General features: G+C 39.9%; 1 non-coding gene across 1 annotated transcript; it reads right to left on the bottom strand.

Moving 5' to 3' along the window:
* Positions 1–4,847: 4,847 nt before the first annotated feature.
* LOC112715816 (small nucleolar RNA R71) lies at positions 4,848–4,955 on the bottom strand. Its single transcript, XR_003159998.1, has one exon. It is a non-coding gene; the product is annotated as a small nucleolar RNA R71 (small nucleolar RNA).
* Positions 4,956–7,403: the final 2,448 nt, after the last annotated feature.

Here is a 7,403-nt window from a genome sequence, read left to right as displayed (position 1 = left end):
TCAGTGACTCCACATGATCATAAACCTAATAAAACATAAAAGAACAATATAAATATAGATAAATAAAAATTAGGTTGCCTCCCAATAAGCGCTTCTTTAATGTCAATAGCTTGACAGTGAGCTCTTATGGACCTTCACAGATGTTCAGAGCATTGTTGGGACCTCCCAACACCAAACTTAGAGTTTGAATGTGGGGGTTCAACACCAAACTTTAAGTTTGGTTGTGTCCTCCCAACACCAAACTTAGAGTTTGATTGTGGGGACTTTGTTTGACTATGTATTGAGAGAAGCTTTTCATGCTTCCTCTCCATGGTTGCAGAGGAAGATCCTTGAGCTTTAAACACAAGGTAGTCCCCATTCAATTGAAGGACTAGCTCTCCTCTGTCAACATCAATCACAGCTTCTACTGTGGTTAGGAAGGGTCTTCCAAGGATGATGCATTCATCCTCATCCTTCCCAGTGTCTAAGATTATGAAATTAGCAAGGATGTAAAGGCCTTTAACCTTCACTAACACGTCCTCTACCAATCCATAAGCTTGTTTTATTGACTTGTCTGCCATCTCTAATGAGATTCTTGCAGCTTGTACCTCAAAGATCCCTAGTATCTCCATTACAGAGAGTGGCATAAGATTTATACTTGACCCCAGGTCACACAGAGCCTTCTCAAAGGTCATGGTGCCTATGGTACAGGGTATTAAGAATTTACCAGGATCTTATTTCTTTTGAGGTAAAGTTTGCTGAACCCATGTATTTAGTTCACTAATGAGCAAGGGAGGTTCATCTTTCCAAGTCTCATTACCAAACAACTTGGCATTCAGCTCCATGATGGCTCCTAGATATTAAGCAACTTGCTCTTTAGTTACGTCTTCATCCTCTTCAGAGGAAGAATACTTCTCAGAGCTCATGAATGGCAGAAGAAAGTTTAATAGAATCTCTATGATCTCTATATGAGCCTTAGATTCCTTTAGGTCCTCAATAGGGAATTCCTTTCTGTCTGGGGGACGTCCCATGAGGTCTTCCTCATTGGGATTCACGTCCTCCCCTTCCTCTTTGGATTCGGCTATTTTGATAATATCAATGGCCTTGCACTTTCTTTTTCGATTCTCTTCTGTATTGCTTGGGAGAGTACTAGGAGGAGTTTCAGTGATTTTCTTACTCAGCTGACCCACTTGTGCCTCCAAGTTTCTAATGGAGGACCTTGTTTCATTCATGAAACTTAAAGTAGCCTTAGATAGATCAGAGACTATGTTTGCTAAGCTAGAGGGGCTCTGCTCAGAATTCTCTGTCTGTTGCTGAAAAGATGATGGAAAAGGCTTGCTATTGCTAAACATGTTTCTTCCACCATTATTAAAGCCTTGTTGGGGCTTTTGTTGGCCAAGAAGGCCGTGACCAGCTTATCCCAAGAGTCCAGGGTATCTTTAGGTTGTGAGCCCAACCATGTTCTAGCTCTGTCTCTTACAGCAAAAGGGAAAAGCATGAGCTTGTAGATTTCAGGATCTACTCCATTAGTCTTAACAGTATCACAGATCTGCAAGAACTCAGTTAAAAACTGATAGGGATCTTCTGATGGAAGTCCATGAAACGTGACGTTCTGTTGCATTAGAGCAAGTAGTTGAGGCTTCAGCTCGAAATTGTTTGCTCCAATGGCAGGGATTGAGATGCTTCTTCCATAAAAATTGGAAGTAGGTGTAGTATAATCACCAAGCATCCTCCTTGCATTATTGTTGTTGTTATTATTTTCGGCTGCCATCTCCTCTTCTTTTTCGAAAATTTCTATAAGCTTTTCTCTGGATTGTTGTATTTTGATGTCAGGGCATCTAGGCTAGTTTCACTGACCTTTTCTTTACTGTTTTAGGGTAGTTTCATGCATTTTCTTAGTGAATAAGGCAAGTTTTGGATGAAATTACACTTACACCTTGATTCAAGCAACTGTGAACTTTGCATAATTTTATGAGTATTTTGCTAGAATTGAATGATAAATTGATGATGCATAATCTCATGACTTTGGCTAGAGCTTTGATGCACTTTAATTGCTTGTTTTCAGGGCAAAGGAAGCAAGGAAGAACCACGTTAGTATTCACGTTAACCTAGATAACGTGAACACTAACGTGGAATGGTAAAGCTTGCAACGTTAGTGAGAAACGTGATCACCAATAACGCCTGCGAAGCCACCCAAAGCTCACGTTACTTGCCACGTTAACTAAGTTAACGTGGTAGTTAACGTAGAAGAAGAAGGAACTCCAACGTTAATGGTAAAAGTGAACACCACTAACGTTGGAGAACTTGGCAATGATCCACGTTAAGAGTCACGTTAACTTAGTTAATGTGAACTCTAACGTAGAAGAAGAAACAAAAGCCAACGTTAGTGACATTCACTTTTGTCACTAACGTTGGACCAACTAGCATTGCCTACGTTAACTTTGAGATCAAAGAGCCAACGTTAGTGACACTCACTTTTGTCACTAACGTTGGAAGGTGGCTTCACTACTATGTTAAGAGCCACGTTAATTTAGTTAACGTGAGTTCTAACGTAGAGAATGTGGCATTTGGAGCATTAGTGACAAAGGTGAGTGTCATTAACGCTCTCGAAGGTGGATCACACCTACGTTAAGAGTCACATTAGCTATACTAATGTGGACTCTAACGTAGGAACATAGGGGCACTAAGCAACGTTAATGGGAAAAGTGATTCCCATTAACGTTTGCGAAGGGGTATAAGCCAACGTTATTGGGAAAAGTGAGTCCCAATAACGTTAGCCAAGTTTTGAGAAAGCAACGTTAGTGGTCACGTTAAGACCACTAACGTTGGATTTAACGTGGATATATGAGGTTGGAACGTTAGTGGAAAAAGTGAATGCCACTAACGTTCTCGAACCCACAATGGCAATCAACGTTAAATCTTACTAAATACCCAAGGCCTAATTCATATTTCTCTACAAGTTGGGCCCACTAAAGATGAGAACTGCTTCAACTCAAGATCCAAAGCCCACATCCAAGACTTGAAGAACTCACTAGAAGATCAAGAGGAGTAGTATATATAGGAGTAGTTTTGAACTATAGAGAAGCTTGGCACATTTGGGAACTACTCTCTATAGATTTACTTTTCTACACTTTTAGCATGGATTTTTCTTTTCTGCCATTTTTCATTTCTAGAGCTATGAACAACTAAACCCCTTTCATTGGGTTAGAGAGCTCCGTTGTAATTTGATGGATCATTTATAGTTTTCATTCTTCTTCTTCTTTCTTTTCTCTTGATCATACTAGAAAGCTTTCGATCTTAATTCAATTGGTTAGTTGTCTTGGAAAAGAAACTCTCCATAATTGGATCTCCTTTGAGCCTTGGAAAATGGGTGAGGAGATCATGCTAGAAATGCTTTCTCATGTTGGACCAAATTGGGGTTTGGGCGGATATAGTGACATGTAATCCTCCCAACACTTTGATTTGGAAATACATGTGGTATAATCAGTGACCACACTTTATCTCTTCCCATGAGCAATTAAATCAAGGAATTGGGCAATTGTTCAAGCTTAGAGAGATTGGATTGCCAAGGAATTGGGATCCAATCACTTAAGATTGCCAAGGAGATCAATGAATGCATTGATTGAGGAAGAGATGAGAATGAACTTGATCCAGAGAATGCAACATCTCCTGAACCCAATGATTTTCCCATTTCTGATCTTACCCATTCTCTTTACTTTCTGCCATTTAATTTCATGCTCATTACCCCAAATCCCCATTTAAGATTCTGCACTTTAATTTCTGTTATTTACTTTCCAGTCATTTAAATCTCTGCATTTCAATCTAAATTCTGTTTAGCTCAACTAGAACATTCTTCTAACTAAAGTTGCTTGACCAATCAATCCTTGTGGGATTCGACCTCACTCTATTGTGAGTTTTACTTGACGACAATTCGGTATACTTACCGAAGGGAAATTTGTTGAGAGACAAGTTTTCATGCATCAAGTTTATAGCGCCGTTGCCGGGGATTGATTTTGAATCAACAATGATTAAGTTTGAAGATCACTAGATTGAGCATTTTTCTTTTTATTTAGTTCATTCAGTTAATTTCCTTTAGTTTATTTTAATTTCTTCCTCACCCCCTGCACCCTCTTTTATTTTTTGTTCTTTCTTTCTTTGATTATAATTCTGCTCACTAACCCACTAACTGTTTGATAATTTGCATCACTCACACTAACAATTACTCTAACAAGAATAGTTTCTTCATTTTATCTCCTGTTGTGCAATCTGTTTGTTGTATGACAGGGAGAAGAGAAGGAGCTTCAACATCCTTTGATTTAGAACCTGAAAGAACCCTTTGGAGATTAAGAAGGGAAGCAAGAGGGAAAATGATTATTGGTGCTGAGGAAGAAGAGGAGGAGTATTTTGAACCCAACATAGAAGAAAATATGGAGAATAATCATGAAGAAGAAGCTCATAATCATGTCAGAGAAGGCCATGCAAACCGGGCTGGGCAAGAAAGAAGAGTCTTAGGATCCTATATCAATCTTAATCCTGGAAACTGTGGAAGCAGCATTCAGAAGCCCACCATACATGCCAACAATTTCGAGCTAAAACCCCAGCTCATCACTCTTGTGCAGAATAATTGCTCATTTGGAGGAGATGCTCAAGAAGATTCTAATCAACATTTGACCACCTTCCTGAGGATTTGTGACACAGTGAAGTCCAATGGAGTCCACCCAGATGTCTATAGGTTGCTCTTGTTCCCTTTTTCACTCAGGGACAAGGCATCCAAATGGCTTAAATCCTTCCCAAAGGAGAGCTTAACTAATTGGGAAGAAGTGGTGAACAAGTTTTTGGCAAGATTTTACCCTCCTCAAAGGATCAATAGGCTAAGAACTGAGGTGCAAACTTTTAGACAACAAGATGGTGAAACACTTTATGAAGCATGGGAGAGATTCAAAGACCTAACAAGGAGATGCCCACCAGAGATGTTTAATGAGTGGGTTCAACTTCACATCTTCTATGAAGGTCTTTCCTATGAGTCAAAGAAGGTTGTGGATCATTCATCAGGAGGCTCTCTAAACAAGAAGAAAACCATTGAAGAAGCCATAGATGTCATTGAAACAGTTGCTGAAAATGACTACTTCTATGCCTTCGAAAGAAGTAACACCAGAGGAGTAATGGAGCTGAACCACATGGATGCATTGTTAGCTCAAAACAAGATGATCACCAAGCAGCTAGCAGATCTTACCAAGAAGGTGGAGGAGAACCAAGTCGCAGCAGTCATCACCTCATCATCAGCTCAAGAAGGAGTAAACATAAGAGAAGAAGGTGATTGGGAGCAAGCCAACTATGTTGGAAACTCACCTAGACAAGTCCATGATCTATACTCCAAAACTTACAACTTTGGATGGAGAAATCACCCCGACTTTGGATGGGGAAAACAACAAGACCAAGGGAAAGATCAGAGACGCCACAACCTCAACTCCAACAACAATGCTACTCATCAAAACACCTCACAGAGATATTATCAACATCTATCTAACCCACCTTCTCAACCACCTAATCTCAACCCACCATCATCAACAGATGATAGGCTCTCAAAGATTGAAGCTCTACTTGAAAACTTATGCAAAGAAGTCCAAGACAACAAAGTGTTTAAGGAAGAAGTGCGAGCCAATATCAAGAACCAAGGAGAAAACATCAAGAGATTGGAGTCCCAAGTAGGGTATTTATCTCAACAAATTCCCAAACCCACTAATGGATTCCCCAGTGATACAGAAAAGAATCCAAGAGGAGAAACAAAGAAGGTGAGATGGGAAGAATGCAAAATGATAACCACAAGTAATGAGGGGAGTATGAATAGAGTAGAACACCTCCAAAATAACCAAAAGGAAAGCCAGGAGGAAGGAAGCTATACAACTCAACTTACATCCAAGGAAGAGCCAAAGAAGAAGGAGGTGTTGAACCCATATGCACCTTTTCCCCATAGGCTTAAAGGTGGTGTAGCAGGGAGAATGTACTCAAGGTTCCTTGATATGTTTGCATCTCTTGATGTAAATATACCATTCATCAAAGCTCTCCAGCAAATGCCTTTCTACATCAAGTATATAAAGGAGCTACTAGCCAGAAAAAGTCCATTGAAGGGTAGACAAACTATAAAAATGAACAGGGATTGCAGTGCTCTCATTCAACCAGGGCCACCCACAAAGAAGGAGGATCCAGGGAGTTTCCACATTCCTTGTGCCATAGGAGGAACAATGATTGACAAAGGGCTTTGTGACTTGGGAGCAAGCATCAACTTAATGCCTCTCTCCCTCATGAAGAAGCTCCAAATCAATGAACTAACCCCCACTGATATAATTATCAGGTTGGCTGACAAAACTCAAAAACAAGCAATTGGAGTGGTTGAAAATGTGCTGGTTAAGGTTGGGAGGTACTATCTTCCCACAGATTTTGTTGTTCTGGAAATGGATGAGAATCTTATTTACCCCATCATTCTAGGAAGACCATTCCTAGCCACAGCCAGGGCACTCATAGATGTAGAGCGAGGAGAGCTAGTGCTGAGAATACATGATGAGCAGCTCACTTTCAACGTTTTCAACCTTTCACAAGAATCAAGTCAAGAAAACAAAGAATTAAGAGAAGAGCAGAATGAAGCATTGATGCAAGAAACAAACAAGGAAGCACAAATAACACAATTGGAAACCACATTGGATGGGAAGTCACATATTCAAGAAGAACCTCATTCAAAGGTAATACAAAGGGAACCAGAACCACCAGATTCATGCAGAGGAAACAAGAAGGAGTCCTTAGGGAAAGGAGCTATAGAGAACAAGCAAGCATCAAGAGATACAAAGAAGAAAGTTCCAAGGAGATGGAGGAATAATAAAATTCCTACAGAAAATTTCTTGACAGGTGATGAAGTGATCTCTACATACTTTCCATCTATACCACCCCACCTCCCCACTATTCCATCTCAGCTGCCTCCTGTGTACACTATCAACAAAATATTATCTTTGGAGCATATGGAGCTTATCAACAAAGCTAATGGACATAGGTTCACTGCAAGAGGAGAGGATTTCAAGCACCACCAACCACCCTGACAAGGGTCAACCGTCAAGCTAATGACATTAAAGAAGCACTTCATGGGAAGCAACCCATGTTCTATACCTCTCTTCTTAAATCTCTAATAATAGTAATAAGGCAATTTCCATGAAATTTCAAATCAATTTTGACAACTAATATAAAGCTCCTCTACATGCAATGTATATTACATGATAAGTTTGGTGTTCAAAGCACACCAAGTGAGGTTTGAACACACCCTATGAGGAAGATTTATTCCCCAAACTTGTTGCATCATATGATCACAAACAAGTTTGGTGTACCAACGTGCATGCATGGGAAGCTTAATGGTTGATTGATTTGCATTCATGGAAAGC

This window comes from Arachis hypogaea, chromosome 1 (genome assembly GCF_003086295.3).
Source record: "Arachis hypogaea cultivar Tifrunner chromosome 1, arahy.Tifrunner.gnm2.J5K5, whole genome shotgun sequence".
NCBI classification, from domain to species: Eukaryota; Viridiplantae; Streptophyta; class Magnoliopsida; order Fabales; family Fabaceae; genus Arachis; species Arachis hypogaea.
The sequence above is the reverse complement of the archived record's forward strand: the minus strand, read 5'-3'. Positions and strand labels throughout refer to the sequence as shown.